Below are 18,964 nucleotides of genomic sequence, written 5' to 3'. Positions count from 1 at the left end.
GTGAATCTAAGTCAGCTCCACAGAACATGGCATTTCTTGTGAAATAGAGGGCACTTCCTATATTTTTATAGTATTGAAATATATGGGGCTTTTGGAGGATGTGCGATATAAAAGCATTGATCAGTTGTTGCCCAGATCGAAGAATTTACAAAATAGTATGAAGAGAGGGTCTAAATGTCTTTTACCCTTTGAAACTTTTGCTGCATTATTATAGGTAAAATAGAGAGACTATAAAACAGGGCTTCGGTCATGTTCTGTTGAGATACGATACTGTGCTCAAGAGTCATTTGTAGGGGCACCTGGGTGGCTCAGTGGGTTAAAGCCTCTGCCTTTGGCTCAGGTCATGATCTCAGCGTCCTGGGATCTAGCCCCGCATCGGGCTCTCTGCTCCGCAGAGAGCCTGCTTCCTCCACTCTCTCTGCCTGCCTCCCTGCCTGCTTGTGATTTCTCTCTGTCACATAAATAAAATATTTAAAATGGGTAAGATTTATCCAGGTAAAGAAGACAGAAGAAAGCTTTAAAAAAAAAAGAGTCATTTGTAACTAACAGGGTGGCTCATGAACACAAACAACAACTCGTAGACCTCACGTAGGTGCTTGTCTGGCTATGCCCAAACTCGCTTGTCAGCACCACCTGCTTATTACCAGCTGATGCTCCCACAGTCACTGGCAGGTATGCATCATGCCCTCAATGTCTGGGACAGGAATCTTACCTAAAATCACCGTCACACTGGTGTTGTCATACGAGGGCTCGATAACTGAGTGGATTTATCAGGACTGAAGTTAATAGGCTTTTCTCTGAGCAAAAAAGTCTGTTTTTCCCAGAGTTGCCCAACTACTTCTATGAAAAAACTGTGATACAGTCAGCCTGTGGACCTCGTAATAGAGCGATGGTCACAATGCAAGAAAAAGTGATATGCCTCCAATGGTTTGCTAGGAAAAAATGCTAGCATTTTTCTAGCAAACCGTTGGAGGCATATCACTTATTAGTATTAGTATTTCTTATCATGTTTTAGTCATTTGTATTCTTATTTCCCCATGACTTTATGATATGTGTGTGTCCTCTTGCAAAAAGGAATGGAATAGTGTTCCCAAATGAGGGGGGAATATGAAAAACCTCTGAAGTTTCTTAAAATGAAATATGATGCAGATGCTCTAGGAGAATCTCTGAAGGCTTCATGAACCCATGAACTTGGATTTTGAGCACTCACTTGCATTAAAGCGTCAGGTGAGAAAATTCCCTTCAGAGATGTTGCAGGAAATTTTAGATGACATGGGGAGAACATAATCCTCTTAAAATCTCTGACAGTCAAAATCTTCCATCAAAGGATCTTCTCCGCTCAGTCACTTGGAGTCCTTGCCCCTACAAAGAACCTTCTTCATTGCTCCCATCACATCGTTGTTCCTCAGTGTATATACGACAGGGTTGACCATGGGGGTGACAATGGTGTAGAACAGAGAAACAAACTTGCCCTGACCCTGGGAGTAGTTGTTGCCGGGCTGGAGGGAAGCATAGATGGTTGTGCCATAGAAGATGGAGACCACTGTGATGTGGGATCCACATGTGCCAAACACTTTCCTCTGCCCTGCAGATGACTTTATTCTTAAGACCGCCCTGACAATCCAACTGTAGGAGACTGTGATTAATGTCACAGGTATGAGGAGAATGACCACACCGACAAAGAAGAGCACAGACTCATTTACAGTGATTTCAACACAGGCAAGCTTGAGCAGTGCAGGGACCTCACAAAAGAAGTGGTATATCTTATTTCTCCCACAAAGTGGCAAAAGGAATGTGACCACTGTCTCCAGTGAGGAGTTGGCAAAACCAATGAACCATGATGCAGAAGCCATGAGGGCACAGATACAGGGGTGCATGATCATGCTGTACAGCAGGGGTTTGCAAATGGCTGCATAGCGGTCAAACGCCATGACCCCTAACAGAATGCATTCTGTGGATCCCAACCCTAAGGAGACATACAGCTGAACTACACAGCCACCAAAGTAGATAGACATGTCTGCTGTCCTGAGATGAACCAGGAGCTGAGGGACAGTGCTGGTCGTGTAACACAGGTCCAGGAAGCTTAGGTTGGAGAGGAAAAAGTACATGGGAGTCTGAAGATGTGGGTCAAGTTGGGACAAGACAATGATGGTGGTGTTTCCCAACAGAGTAACAGATAGAAAATCAGGGGGACCAAAAAGAGGACTAATTCCAGTTGAGGCCAGTCAGAGAACCCCAGCAGGAAAAACCCATTGAAAGAACTGCCATTTTTCTGTTCCATCCCCATTAGCACATGTTTCCTGTTAGGACCAAGCATTTAAAAATTTTAAAGGAAATCTTCAAAAAAGTAAACCGTTGGTGGGGTGGGAAGAGGATCTATTATGTTTTAAAGTAAAGGCCATTGTATTTTATCAGTAACTATTTGAAGAAATGATGTATTCATTGAAATTGCATAACTTATACCAATTTAGTTCCACATTATCAGAAAAAGTCATTTTAATTTAATATAAGAAAAAAATACATAATGCCCCCTGTATTTGCATCAGTTGTAGGTACAAAATATCTTTTGTTTAGAGATTAATGGCACTTAAAATACTGTAAATATGTAGGTTCATTTAAAAATTTTTTAAGTATTTATCTAAATTAAATTTAGTTAATGTAAACCATATTATTAGTTTCAGAGGTAGTATTCAGTGATTCATCAGTTGTGTATAACATCTTGTGCTGATTACATCATGTGTCTTCCTTAATGTCTTTCATCCACTTACCCAGTTCTCCCACTCACCTCCTCTCCAGCAACCCTCAGTTTGTTTCCTATGGTTAGACTCCCTCTCTATTTTCATCTTATTTTTCCTTCCTTTCCCCTAGGTTCATCTGTTTGGTTTCTTAAATTCCACATATGAGTGAAATCATATGGTATTTGACTTTCTCTGACTGACTTGTTTTGCTTAGCATAATACCCTCTAGTTCCATCTTGTCATCGTAAATGGCAAGATTTCATTCTTTTTGATGGCTGAGTAATATTCATTTAGATAAGGAGTAATATTCATTTAGATAAGGATAGCTAAAGCTAAAATTATATATATATATGTGTATATATATATATATATATAGTCTTTATCCATTCATTTGCCAATGAACACCTGGGCTCTTTTTATATTTTGGCTATTGTGGGCATTGCTGATATAAACATTGGGGTCAGGTGCTCTTTCAAATCACTATGTTTCTATCCTGCATTTGCGGGGTTGTAGGGTAACTCTTTTTTCAACCTTTTGAGGAGTTTTCCAGAGTGGCTGCACCAGTTTTCATTCCCACCAACAGTGCAGAGGGTAGTCCTTTCTCTTAACCTTGCCAATATCTGTTGTTTCCTGACTTGATAATTTTAGCCGTTCTGACCAGTGTGAGGTGGTATCTCATTGTGGTTTTGAGTTGTATTCCTCTGATGCTGAGTGATATTGATCTAATGGGATTACTTTCCATACTCATGGATTGAAAGATTAATATTGTTAAAATGCTTAAACTATCCAAACAATCTACACATTAAATGCACTCCCTATCAAAATACCATTAGCACTCTTCACAGAGCTGGAACAATCCTAAAATTTGTATTGCACCAGAAAGACCCACATAGCCAAAATAATGTTGAAAAACAAAACAAAACCAAACAAAGCAGGAAGCATCAGAATTCCGGACTTCAAGCTGTGTTACAAAACTATAATTGTGGAGACAGTATGTTACTGCCACAAAAACAGACACATAGAACAATGGAACAGAATAGAGAACCCAGAAATGGACTCTCAACTCTGTGATCACCTAGTCTTTAACAAAGCAGGAAAGAATATCCAGTGGAAAAAGACAGTGCTTTAGCAAATGATGCTGGGAAAATTTGAATGGCCACATGCAGAATAATGAAACTGGACCATTTTCTTATACGACAGTGCTTTAGCAAATGATGCTGGGAAAATTTGAATGGCCACATGCAGAATAATGAAACTGGACCATTTTCTTATACGACAGTGCTTTAGCAAATGATGCTGGGAAAATTTGAATGGCCACATGCAGAATAATGAAACTGGACCATTTTCTTATACGACAGTGCTTTAGCAAATGATGCTGGGAAAATTTGAATGGCCACATGCAGAATAATGAAACTGGACCATTTTCTTATACGACAGTGCTTTAGCAAATGATGCTGGGAAAATTTGAATGGCCACATGCAGAATAATGAAACTGGACCATTTTCTTATACCACAAACAAAAATAAATTCAAAATGAATGAAAGACCTAAATGTGAGACAGGAATACATCAAAATCCTAGAGGAGATCCCAGGCAGCATGCTTTTTGACCTCTGCTGTAGCAACTAGATGTGTCTCCTTGGACAAGGAACAAAATTAACTATTGGGACTTCATCAATTTAAATAGCCTCTGCACAGGGAAGGAACTATGAACAAAACTAAAATTCAACCTATGGAATGGGAGAAGGCATTCACAAATGACATATATGATAAAGGGTTAGTATCCAAAATCTATAAAGGACTTGTCAAACTCAGCACCCCAAAAATAAACAACCCAGTTATGAAAGGGCAGGAGACATTGAACAGATATTTCTCCAAAGACATCCAGATGGCTGACTGACACATGAATACATGCTCAACATCAGTCATCATCAGGGAAGTACAAATCAATACCATGATGAGATATCACCTCACACCTGTCAGAATGGCGAAAATGAACAACATAGGAAACACCAGGATGTTGGCAGGGATGTAGAGAAAAAGGAACCCTTTTACCTTGTTGGTGGGAATGCAAGCTGGTACAGCCACTCTGGAAAACAGTATATAGGGTCCTCAAAAAGTTGAAAATAGAGCTGCCATCAATTGCACTACTGGATATTTACTTCAAATGTACAAATATAGTGATCTGAAGGGGCACCTGCACCCCAATGTTTATAGCAGCAGTGTCCACAATAACCAAAGTATGGAAAGAGCCCAGATGTCCATCAACAGATGAATGGATAAAGAAGATGTGGTATATGATAAAGAAGACAATGGAATATTATGCAACCACCAAAAAAAGAAATATTTCCATTTGTAACATTGTGACGGAACTAGAGGGTATTACGCTAAGTGAAATAAGTCAGTCAGAGAAAGAAAACTACCTTATGATTTCACTCATATACAGAACTTAGGAAACAAAACAGATGGATACAGTGGACAGGGAAAAAGAAGTTTGGGAAGCAAACTATATGAGTTATATAATGACCAGGAACAAACTCAGGGTTGATGCAGAGAGGTGGGTGGGGGATGGGCTAGATGGGTGATGGGTATTAAGGAAGGATTGTGATGAACACGGGGTGTTATATATAGGTGATGAATCACTAAATTCTAAATCTGAAACCAAATTTACCATATATGTTAACTAACTAGAATTTAAATGAAAACTTGAAATCAACAAAAGAAAAAAAAAAGACAATGAGTATTCCAACTCCATCATATGGAAATGGTTAGGCACACAGTACATTTTTAATTCTTCTAAGATTTCTCAAAGCTGAGGGGCACCTGGATGACTCAGTGGGTTAAGCCTCTGCCCTCGGCTCAGGTCATGTTCTCGGGGTCCTGGGATTGCGCCCCGCATTGGGCTCTCTGCTCAGCAGGGAGCCTGCTTCCTCCTCTCTGCCTGGCTCCCTGCCTACCTGTGATCTTTGTTTGTCAAATAAATAAAATAAAATCTTTATAAAAAAAAAGACTTCTCAAACCTGAATTGGTCTTGGGGGTAGACACATTGTTGTGTGGGAGAAATTGTTACAATATTCATTAAATGTTCATGAAATCTGAATTGAACATGTAGCATTTCACACTATTTTATACCACCTTCGATTTCCTATAAAGATGTGATCAGTATCAGCCATGCATATAAATCTATGCAGAAAAACTTTTTTTTAAGATTTTTTTTAAATTTATTTGACAGAGAGAGATCACAAGTAGGCAGAGAGGCAGGCAGAGAGAGGGGAAGGAAGCAGGCTCCCTGCTGAGCAGAGAGCCCGATGTGGGGCTCGATCCCAGGACCCTGAGATCATGACTTGAGCCGAAGGCAGCAGCTTAACCACTGAGCCACCCAGGTGCCCCCAGAAAAACTTTCTTAATAGAATTAATTATAAAGGTATTTGGGACAGTCTGAACATGCAACAACATGGAATGTGCCCTGATTCACACCTGCTCAGAAGAGCAAATAAAACAAACCATGTTTCAGTCTCCTGCACATGCAAACAAATATAGATAGATACTTATCTGAAATAAATTGTTGGCAACTTTTTAAATGTGCTTCATAAATGCACTCACCAAAGTAAAAGAGAGTAAACATAAGATTCTAACTCATCCAAGGAAACAACAATATAATAATGCACCATTAGAATAAAATGATGGTATATTTTAGCATTATCCTAGCCATAGGAACTAAGAAGGCAGTTGAGCAAAGATAAAACTCTGGTGACTCTGAAAAACAACCTGAGGGTTTTGAAGGGTCAGGGGTGGGAGGTTGGGGCAACCTGAGGGTTTTGAAGGGTCAGGGGTGGGAGGTTGGGGGAACAGGTGGTGGGTAATGGGGAGGGCACGTTTTGCATGGAGCACTGGGTGTTGTGCAAAAACAATGAATACTGTTACGCTGAAAAAATAAATAAAATGAGAAAAATAAAAAAAAAATAAATAAAAAAAAAAAAAAAAAAAAACTCTGGTGAGATAAACTTGTAAATATGATTTGCTGCTTTACAGGATTGTGTATGTATGTGTGTGTATACATAAAAGAATGCTGAATGACTGCCTATCTAACAGGTATAGAAATGAATATGATTTTAAGGTGAAAAATAAAATGTCAGGCTAAGAGGATGCCCACACCCACCAAAAGTGAAAAAGGAACGTGATTGTCTTTCTATGTTAGGATTGCTTCCAGTGCCTTCCTGGACAGCACACTAGGAGGGAACTACAATATGAATATCATTGTCTATCTTCTTACCTTTATTTTTTTCACTTTGCATTCAGGAAAATTATCCTTTAGTAACTCTGGATATAGGAAAGATCAGGCTGCATAATTCATTCTCCCATCAATTCTCAAGAGTACTTTCTGCTGATCTGGGTGACTTTGTTCTCTTCTTTCTCACCTCCTCAGCATCCATCCATTTTAAAGTTGTGTGCACCACCACAGAAAGAAATCTTTTCAGAGAAAGGTATGTTTAGGCTAAGATTAAGGAGGAAATTTTGTTTTATTTCCTTCTTTCAAAATATAAAGAATTGATAATTAGACTAAGCACCAATATCTATATAGGTATGTATCAAATGACCAAATGCAGTAAGAGACATTGATTCCTCTTAGGCAAACAATGTAAATAATGCTGGCTGAAAATAGTGAACACTCCATCCTAGTTACAGGAGGAAAGAATGGTGTTCTTAGTACCGATCATGATATATATGATACAGGAATATGCAGTTATAAAAATCAGACATAAATTATTCCTTTACATACCCAAAAAATAAATACTTGAAGAAAGCACAGGTTATATAAATAGAGAAAAAAATTTATTGGGTAAAATAAAAATAAGTAGATTCTACAAAATAAAAAAAGTTGACATTCTATGAAATAATTACCATCCAAAAATATGATGGGAAATGACATCTCATAAGAACACAATTTTACAATAATAATTAAAAACACAGGCATCAGGATGTCTTCTTTGCAGAAATGTCTGTTCATGTCCTCTGCACATTTCTTGATTGGATTGTTTGTTCTTTGGGTGTTGAGTTTGCTAAGTTCCTTATAGATTTTGGATACTAGCCCTGGTATGGCTAGTATCCAAATGCTAGTATCCAATTAGCATCCAAGTTATCTGATATGTCATTTTCAAATATCTTCTCCCATTCTGTCAATTGTCTTTTGGTTTTGTTAACTGTTTCTTTTGCTATGCAAAAGCTTTTGATCTTGATGAAATCCTAATAGTTCATTTTTGCCCTTGTTTCCCTTGCCTTTGCTGATGTTCCTAGGAAGATGTTGCTGCGGCTGAAGTCGAAGAGGTTGCTGCCTGCATTCTCCTCAAGGATTTTGATGGATTCCTTTCTCACATTGAGGTCCTTCATCCATTTTGAGTCTATTCTCGTGTGTGGTGTAAGGAAGTGGTCCAATTTCATTTTTCTGCATGTGGCTATCCAATTTTCCCAGCACCATTTATTGAAAGGCTGTCTTTTTTCCATTGGACATTCTTTCCTGCTTTGTCGAAGATTAGTTGACCATAGAGAAGACATCCAGATAGCCAAGAGACACATGAAAAACTGCTCCACATCACTCGGCATCAGGGAAATACAAATCAAAACCACAATGAGATATCACCTCACACCAGTCAGAATGGCTAAAATTAACAAGTCAGGAAATGACAGATGCTGGCGAGGATGCGGAGAAAGGGGAACCCTCCTACACTGTTGGTGGGTATGCAAGCTGGTGCAACCACTCTGGAAAACAGCATGGAGGTTCCTCAAAATGTTGAAAATAGAACTACCCTATGACCCAGCAATTGCACTATTGGGTATTTACCCTAAAGATATAAACGTAGTGATCCGAAGGGGCACGTGTACCCAAATGTTTATAGCAGCAAAGTCTACAATAGCCAAACTCTGGAAAGAACCTAGATGTCCATCAACAAATGAATGGATAAAGACGATGTGGGATATATACACAATGGAATACTATGTAGCCATCAAAAGAAACGAAATCTTGCCATTTGCGACGACGTGGATGGAACTGGAGGGTATCATGCTTAGTGAAATAAGTCAATCAGAGAAAGACAACTATCATAGGATCTCCCTGATATGAGGACGTGGAGATGCAACACGGGGGGCTAGGGGGATAGGAGAAAAAAAAATGAAAAAATGCAGGGCTCGATGCCAGGACCCTGAGAACATGACATGAGTCGAAGGCAGAGGCTTAACTCACTGAGGAATCCAGGTACCCTCGTTCTTTCTTTTCTTTCTTTCTTCCTTTCTTTCATGCTCAGTTAGCCAACATATAATACTTCACTAGTTTTTTTTTTCTTTTATTTTTTCAGTGTTCCAAGATTCATTGTTTATGCAACACAACCAGTGCTCCATGTAATACAAGCCCTCCTTAATACCCACCACCAGGCTCACTTATCCCCCCATGTCCTGTCTTCCAAGTCTCTCAGTTTGTTTCTCAGGGTCCACAGTCTTTCATGGGGGGAGGAGTATCCTCCTCCAATTTACTCTTATTCACTTTTCCTTTCCTTCTCCTAATGTCCTCCATGTTATTCCTTATGCTCCACAAGTAAGTGAAACCATATGATAATTGACTCTCTCTGCTTGACTTATTTCACTCAGAATTGTCTCCTCCAGTCCTGTCCATGTTGATTCAAAAGTTGGGTATTCATCCTTTCTTTTTTTTTAAGATTTTATTTTTATTATTATTATATTTATTTGACAGACATAGATCACAAGTGGCAGAGAGGCAGGCAGAGAGAGAGAGGAGGAAGCAGACTCCCTGGTGAGCAGAGAGCCCTATGTGGAGCTCAATCCCAGGCCCCTGAGATCATGACCTAAGCAGAAGGCAGAGGCTTAACCCACTGAACCACCCAGGTACCCTGGTATTCATCCTTTCTGATGGAGGTTTAATACTCCATTGTATATATGGACCATATCTTCTTTACCCATTCGTCCATTGAAGGGCATCTTGGTTCTTTCCACAGTTTTTTGACTGTGGCCATTACTGCTATGAACATTGTGGTACAGAAGGCCCTTCTTTTCACTACATCTGTATCGTTGGGGTAAATACCTGGTAGTGAAATTTTAGAGTCATAAGGAAGCCCTATTTTTAATTTTTTAAGGAACGTCCACACAGTTTTTCAAAGTGGTTGCACTAGTGTAAGAGGGTTACCCTTCTCCCCTTTCTCCACATCCTCTCCAGCACTTGTTGTTTCCTATGCTGGTAATTTTGGCCATTCTAACTGGTTTAAGGTGGTATCTCAGTGAGGTTTTGATTTGAATTTCCTCGGTGACTAATGATGATGAATATTTTTTCATGTGTCTGTTAGCCATTTGCATGTCTTCACTGAAAAAGTGTTTGTTCATGTCTTCTGCCCATTTTTTGATGTGATTATCTGTTTTGTGTGTGTTGAGTTTGAGGAGTACTTTATAGAACTTGGATATCAGCCCTTTGTCTATAGTGTCAATTGAGAATTTCTTCTCCCATTCTGTCGGTTGTCTCTTTGTTTTGTTGACTATTTCTTTTGCTGTGCAGAACCTTTTGATCTTGATGAAATTCCAAAAGTTCACTTTCACTTTTGTTTCCTTTGCCTTTGGAGACATGTCTTAAAAGATGTTGCTGTGCTGATATAGAAGAGGTTACTGCCTCTGTTCTCCTCTAGGATTTAGATAGATGCCTGCCTCATGTTGAGGTCTTTCATCCATTTCAAGTTTATCTTTGTGAATGGTGTAAGAGAATGGTTGAGTTTCATTCTTCTGCATGTGGCAGTCCAATTTTCCCAGCACCATTTATTGAAGAGACTGTCTTCTTTCCCACTGGATATTTTTTCCTGCTTTGTCAAAGATTATTTGGCCATAGAGTTGAGGGTCCATATCTGGACTGTCTACTCTGTTCCATTGATCCATGTGTCTGTTTTTGTGCCAGTGCCATGCTGTCTTGGTGATCACATCTTTATAGTAAAGCTTGAAATCAGGCAATGTGATGCCTCAGCTTTGTTTTTCTTTTTCAACATTTCCTTAGTGATTTGGGGTCTTTTCTGGTTCCATACAAATTTTAAGATTGTTTGTTATAGCACTTTTAAAAATGCTGGTGGAATTTTGATCAAGATGGCATTGAAAGTATAGATTGCTCTGGGCAGTATAAACATTTTTACCATGTTTATTCTTCCAATCAATGAGCATAGAATGTGTATCAATCTCTTTGTGTCTTCCTCAATTTATTTCATAGAAGTTCTATAGTTTCTAGTGTATAGATCCTTTACTTCATTGGTTAAGTTTATTCCCAGGTATTCTGTGGTTTTTGGTGCTCTGGTAAATGGAATGGATTCCTTAATTTCTCTTTCTTTAGTGTTCTGTCTGTCCAGGACCCGGAGGCATTGGCATAACCTGTTGGCAGGGGTTGTGAACTCCGAGTCCAGCCCCTGGATCACTACTTGCACCTCATACCCTAGGATAAGCCCATTATTTATAACAGCAAATGGCCCAATAGCCATTGGAGACAGTTCAACTTTTCAATCCTTTCTTTTCCTCTGGGACAGCTGACCTTGGCCCTGCTCATTATAATTTCCAGGATTCACTTAAGAGAGTGGTATGAGTTTTGGCACTTAAAAAGATGCATGACTTGAAGAGATGTCTGGCTGGCTCAGTTGGTAGATCATCTAACTCTTAATCCCAGGGTTGTGAGTTTGAGGCTCATGAGAGGTGTGGAGACTACATTAAAAAAAAGACACCTGATTTGTATCTCATCTAATTGAATGAATTAGGGAAAAATAAAAGCTGTTGTAGGAAAAAAAAAAAGAAATTTCCTTGAGATATGTCAGCTGAAATTTTCCATGACACATGCAGGACACAAACATATTAAAAATTCTGGCATTCAAAGTCGTCCATAAAAAGGTCTTCCCTGCCTAGTCATCTAGAGTCATGTGCTCTCGATAGCACCTTCTTTATTGCTCCCATCATATCCTTGTTACTCAGTGTATATATGATGGGGTTGACCATGGGCGTGATGACTGTGTAGAATAGAGAATCAAACTTGACTTGATCCCGGGAGTAGTTGTTGCTGGGCTGGAAGTAAGAATAGATGGCTGGGCCATAGAACAAGGAGACCACTGTGATGTGGGACCCACATGTGGCAAATGATTTCCTCTGCCCTGAGGCCGACTTTATTCTTAAGACTGCCCTAACAATCCAACCATAGGAAAAGGTGATTAATGACACAGGTATTATAAGAAAGATCATGCTGGAAAAGAAGATCTCAGACTCATATACAGTAGTATCAACACAGGCAAGCTTGAGCAGTGGGGGGACCTCACAAAAGAAGTGGTCTATTTTATTTCTCACACAAAGTGGTACGAGGGAGATAAGCACTGTCTCCAATGAGGAGTTGGCAAAACCAATGAACCATGATGCAGACGCCATGAGGGCACAGAGACGTGGGTGTGTGATCATGGTGTACTGCAGGGGCTTGCAGATGGCTGCATAGCGGTCAAACGCCATGACCCCTAACAGAATGCATTCTGTGCCTCCCAAACCTAGCGAGAGGAACAGCTGAGTTACACAGCCACCAAAGGAGATACACTTGTCTGCTGTCCTGAGATGAACCAGGAGCTGAGGGACATTGCTGGTCATGTAACACAGGATCAGAAAGCTTAGGTTGGAGAGGAAAAAGTACATGGGAGTCTGAAGATGTGGGTTAAGGTGGGCCAAGGCCATGATGGTGGTGTTTCCTAGCAGAGTGAACAGGTAGAAGATCAGAAGAGCCACAAAAGGACTAGCTCCAGTTGAGGTCGGTCAGAGAAACCCAACAGTAAAAACCCAGTGAAAGAACTGCCATTTTTCTGTTCCATCCTCTGTTAGCACATGTTTCCTTTTAGTACCACGTGTTTAGCAATTTTTAAAATCTTAAAAAAATAATAAATGGTTGGAGGGTCCTTCATGTTACACGACATGGCCCTCAGATTTTATCAGTAACTATTTGAATAAATAATGTACTCATTTATATTGATATAGCTCATACCAATACAGTTCCACATTATCATGAAAGTATGCCATTTATATTTAGTATAAGAAAAGTGAAAAAATGGACCTTGTGCTTGCATAAGTCAGAGGTATAAGAGTCCTTTTGTTCTGAGCTTAAAAGTATAAGTAAGTATAAACTACTTTATAAAGTATAAACATACTGTAAGTATAAACATACATTTTAGAGAGAACAGGGATGAGGGAAAAAGAGGGAGAATCAGAAAGAAACAGAAGGAGATGTGGAGAGAGGGAAAGACGTTATTGTGAATATGTATCTCATGATTCACAGCTGGATTTGTACACAGCTGGATTTGCACACACCTCACATACAATATATTGTAATAGAACATAATCTTGAAAATGCATTCAGATATAGGAATTTAAGACCTAGAATGCACTAATATGAAGAATTCAATCACATCCAAAATATACTTAAGGGTTCTGAATATAAACATTGTGTCAGAATTACTTCTGTAAGATATTTATGGAAGCCACTTGTTTGAATTTGTGTTTCCTTATAGTAGTAAAACAACCAAATACTCAAATCAGAGAGAAGTTGAAAACACCACCACTCTCTTACAGTCCTTAACTTGCCCTAAAGATGCTTAAAATCACCATACCAGTTTATCAGGAACTCTGAAAATTCCTTGATCCTGAATTGTCACGTGGAATCAGAGCTCTAAAATCTGGTGGCCACAACTTTTTCTCCTTCTGAAGATTTCTGTTTCATACATTATCAACTAGAGTTCCTAAAATTCCTGAAAGAGGTAGGATTATTTCTTATCAACATTCTAATCAGATAACAATTTAAAAATTCATCCAACTCTGTAATCTACAAAGTGTAATGTTTTATATCACTTTCTATTATATATAATTACATAGATAAATACATAGAGATATAGTCAGGTACATTCTCAAAGCAAAGACTGGTCAAAGTGCTATAAAGGAAACCTTAACTAGTACAAAGAAAGCCATATACAAAAGGATGGTTTGGTGTTATGCAAACTGTCAGACATCTGTCAACATTAGGTTAATCACCTTTCTGGAAACTCCCTTGAAAGGTTAATGACATGGACCCAACACAGTGCCAGCTCTGAGGTGAGTCCAATGACTCCTACCTCTTTCAGCTGCTTCGTACTGAAGAAGCATAGTTCTATACCAACCAAAGAGGAATCAGAAAATGAGTATTTCCGTTCTATCATATACAAATGGTTACACATACAGTATATTTTTGTTCTTCTAAGACTTTAAAAATTTGAATCAGGTTTTGGAGTATACCCATTGATGTGTGAAAGAAATTGGTACAAAACTGGTATAAATAAATGTTCATAAAAGTGGAATAGAAGATATAGCACTTCACATTATTTTATATTTCCTTTGATTTCATCTAAAGATGTATATAGTGGTATCCACACAAAAAATATGCAGAAAAATTTCTCAATAAAATTCATTGTAAAGGTATTTGAGAAAGTCTAAAATGTGTACAACAGGGAATGTCCTCTAACTCATACCTGCTCAGAAAAGCTAATTAAAAAAAACCATGGTTTAGTCTCCTGCACACATGCATAACTACAGATAAACACTTATTTGAAATAAATTGCTGGCAACCTTTTGAATGTGCCTCATAAAAGACACACCAAAGTGAAGGAGGGCAAACATAAAATGTTAACTCATCCAAGGATAACACCAATGTAATAAAGCATCATTGGAATAAAATAACGATATATTCTAAATTCATCATGTAAATAATAACTAAGAAGGCAGTTTACAAAGATATAGCACTGCTGAGATGAACTTGTGAAATGATTTGCTGCTTTACAGGTTCAGATTTGTAAAGAATGCTGGATGCATCCATCATGATATGAATGATATAGGAAAATTCATTATAAAAGTCATACATAAGTTACTTTGTGTACACAAAATAAATGCTTGAAAAAAGCACAGGTTAGGTATATGTAGAGAAAAAATTTCAGTAAGTAAAACAAAAATAAATAGATTCTATAAAACAAAAAAGATGACATTCCATGTAATAATTACTATTAAAAAAGAATATAATGGGAAATGACATCTCACAAAAACACAATTTTATGATAATAATTAAGAGAACAGTCATTAAATGAAAGAGGTTAAATGCTTAGTATTGGCACAAGTAGGATGATAGAGCCAATACCATAAGTGTTCAAGTTAGCATAGAACAAAAGTTTAAGTGGAAGAATACATCTTCCCACAAAACCAGATGCTTAGTATGCCAACTACACATTGTAAAAACCAAAGTATCAAGATAATGTCTACACATTTTAAAGACCAAAGATAACAAAACAGTGTCTATATTTAGGATATTCAAATATGTAACATCCAGTAATATAACTGACATAGAAACTCTGCCCTATCCAGTTCCTGAATGAATCTGAAATAGTGTTGACAATGGTAGGAATGAATCACTATTACTTTAATAAAGCTTCTCTCTCCTAGCTCTGAGCTGACCCCCCATGTACTAGAACAGGTCCCCAAGGGCAATGCAAGATAGCTAGTGAGGGGAAGGCAGCTATCACAACACTGGAAATGACAGGTCTCATGAACATGGATGGTGCTTTCCACCAGGTTCCATGGGAGAAGAGGATCAAGTAGGATTTCCACTGCACGTGGTTTGTTCAGGGAATGCTCTCAGGATAAAGGGGATGAGGGAAGCAAAACAGAGCAGAGAATGCTGCTAAGCCAGGAGGTGGTCTCAGGTGGAAGATGGCATGAGCCTGATCCCATAAGAAGCTGGACACCACTCTCCCATACAAGTATGCATCTCTGCTGGCGGAAATACTCAGCCCTTGCTTTCTAATGCAATAGCCACTATCCACGTGTCACTACCTGAGTATTTAAAATAGCCTAGTTGAGAAACTGAATTTTGTATTTTATTTAATTTTAATTAATTTAAATTTAAATGATTTCCTGTGATTACTTACTCCAGTGTTGGACAGCACAGTTCTGGAACATGAATTGCATCAGACTTAGTCCTACCTTGACATTGGCAGCCTTTTGTCTCTCCCATGAGTCTGTCACTGGCTGTGAGCTGCCCCAAGTGTGTTCCTCAGACCCCCTGGCAAAGTGGCTCCCTCTCAGCTGAGGGCAAATCTCTGATGGAGGGAATGGCTGTGCATCTACAGCCCATATTCCTAACACATAGAGTAAGGATTGGAGCAGCAGCCAGGTAAAGCGCGTCTGATTAGGGCTCCAACAGCATTCACACAAGAGTCCATTCATGATTCTGTGCAAGGATAGAAGGATGGAACCCAGTGTACCTTATACATCACCTCAGCATAATCACGTACACACACACACACACAGACACACACACACACAGAACTTTTCATTTGCCTAATTTATTAACTAAACATTCAGGTTTCTTCCTACCTTTTCTTCTTCAGACTGATATTTGTACTCACATGATACGTCATCAAATCTGATTAACACTGTCCAAATAGAGATGCATTGATACAATATTTACAAAATGGAACATCCCTCTTGTATTTTCAACATAGCATTTTTAAAACTCTATGCATAGTTTAGATACTTTGGTGACTCGTAAGGGAGAAAATAACCATTTAGAAACAATAAATACTGGCCATGAGTTTTACGTGTAGAGAACAAATATCTAATTTCACAGACAATAAGAACCATGGACGTATATACACTTGGTCTTATATATATATTATATATATAATATATATATGTTTATATATATATATTTTCCATATAAACATGGAAAACATGGATGTATATAGTCTAATACTTTTGTCCATATGCATAAAGGGTACATTTTATTACCACTATATATGCATATTTAAATTATTTTCCACGTGTGCATATACAGGTCTAATGAATGTACTACAGTAGAATGAAATGTCTGGGAACAATTTGGTGGAGCCTATAATGAACAATTAAATTTTAGTTCTTGTATTTGGTGATTTCCCACACAGTCTGTTTCTTTAGACAGTGGACCATATGTGCAAACCAGTGCAGCTTTTCTGTTTCAAGAACAACTGCAACTGAAAATAGACTAACTTGCCAATTCCTAAAGCAACACAGAGACCGAGTTCCATTTCACTCACCTTTGTTCACCTTCTCTATGGGTTTTAACCTCTTTCCCTACCTCCTTTCCAAGTCACTGCCAAAGATGTACTAGGGATTGGCACTTGGACACTTAGAATCAGTTGTGTGCAGTAAATACAGAGGTTGACTACACCATCACTGGCTTATATATAAATTTTTCCTAAGCAAAACGATGTTTTCTCATGATGAGAAAACAAGTGTTTCCATGTCTTCTTGTGGTACAGAGACCTGCACTTTTCCTTTGGAAGGTAGGAGATGAAGGCAATTGCAAACTCTCACTACGGTTTCCTGAAAACAGTGACCTGGCTGTATGACAGGGACATGCTTATGAGCATAGGAGAGGGTGCTGTGACACTCAGCTGTGGCTGGGCTGGCACTGAAAACCAAATGTGTTTTCCTGGCTGATGTCCCTGGGGAGAAGATGCTCCACACCATCAATGAGCCCCCGTCACTGACCTGTCTAGAGATGGCCGTCCTCAGGGAGAAGGATGATCAAGGACAATGTCAGAGGAGATCTCATCTCTCTTGTTATTTCATATATTTGACAGAAGACAAATAACTCCTGAGAACTCCCCAGCTACCTTAGTCTCATCTGTGAATGACCCAGATGTGTTACAAAACACCCAAGATTTTTACCTCACAACTGCCCAAATATTTACATATAAAAATATGAGAGTTCCTTCAGTTACTTAATTTTAAAGGTAAATATGTGAATAAGTTCTTAATTTAACTCCATTCATAACCAATGTATATGGGATCACAGAGCTAATATTTAGGCACATTCTAATATTTTTAAAATTTCAATTCAATCTAGTTAACATGTAGTGTATTATTAGTTTCAGAGGTAGAATGCAGTGATTCATCAGTTGCATGTAACACCCAGTGCTCATCACGTCAATGCCCATCACCCAATTACTCCATCCCCTCTGAGCGACCCAACAATTGCACTACCAAATATTTATCCAAACGATAGAAACATAGTGGTTTGAAGGGGCACATGCGTGCCATTATTTATGGCAGCAATGTCCACAATAGCCAAACTATGGAAAGAGTTTGTCAGATGTCCAATTGTTGGGTCATAGGGTAGCTCTATTTTTAACTTTTTGAGGAACTTCCATACTGTTTTCCAGAATGACTGCACCAGTTTGCATTCCCACCAACATCCTCTGAGAATAGCTTTAACCTCTTTTGAGAGTGAAGTTGTTTCATTCTCTGTGTCCTTTTTTTTTTCTTTTAAGATTTATGTATATATTTTAGCGGTGGGTGAGGGAGGGCAATGGAGAGCAAGAACCTCTGTGTGTGTGGCCTGTATCTTTCAGCTTCTGTCATCTGTCCCTCTGGTTTTGTCTTCTCTGTCTCTCCCTTTTCGGGGAGGCATTTCATTTTCATTTTCCCTACGTAGGCTCTTCATCTGTTTATCCAGTGGTAACCACAGATCCCAACGCAGGCAGCAGTGCAGGGCAGTGACATCTCACTTAGCAGGAAGGTTGGGCTGTTCCCAGTGCTTCCCTCACAGGGAGGACAGGTAGTGACGAAGAGGACCACAGAGCTGGGAAGAGTTCAGAGACCAGAGACAGCCTGTTGGAGAATGTACTGAGCTGGTGGCAATTTAGATCTTTCAGAGGAAAGACTGTCCTCACTACGTGCTCCCGGGTGGCTCAGTCAGTTAAGCATCTGCCTTTGGCTCAGGTCATGATCCCAGGGTTCTAGGATTGAGCCCTGCATCAGGCTCCTTGCTTAGAGGGAGTGTGTTTCTCTCTCTCCCTTTGCTCCTTCCCCTGCTTTGCTCTCTATCTCTCAAATAAATAAATAAAATCTTAAAGAAAAAAGAAGTGAATGGTTATGATATTGCCTCCCTTGCTAACTAGACCTGGAGAGAACTTCAGCTGGCCTCCACCCAACTACATACCTTTCTCTCTCCTTTGCTCTTGACTTTGTTATAATCAGTCCTTTGATACCATTTTTAGTTGTGACAGTAATTTTGTGCTATAATTATAGCCTTACTGCACATGTATGAGTTCATGAAGAACAGTCTGTTTTACCTGTTTCTGAACTTGTGCAGAGGGACTGTTTACTTTGTAACTTT

At 38.9% G+C, this 18,964-nt stretch overlaps 2 pseudogenes; both read right to left on the bottom strand.

The window, feature by feature from the left end:
- Positions 1–1,343: 1,343 nt before the first annotated feature.
- On the bottom strand, positions 1,344–2,281 carry LOC123941379 (annotated as a pseudogene).
- Positions 2,282–11,664: 9,383 nt separating this feature from the next.
- Positions 11,665–12,602, bottom strand: LOC123941424 (annotated as a pseudogene).
- Positions 12,603–18,964: the final 6,362 nt, after the last annotated feature.

Source organism: Meles meles, chromosome 5, assembly GCF_922984935.1.
Source record: "Meles meles chromosome 5, mMelMel3.1 paternal haplotype, whole genome shotgun sequence".
NCBI lineage: Eukaryota > Metazoa > Chordata > Mammalia > Carnivora > Mustelidae > Meles > Meles meles.
The sequence above is the reverse complement of the archived record's forward strand: the minus strand, read 5'-3'. Positions and strand labels throughout refer to the sequence as shown.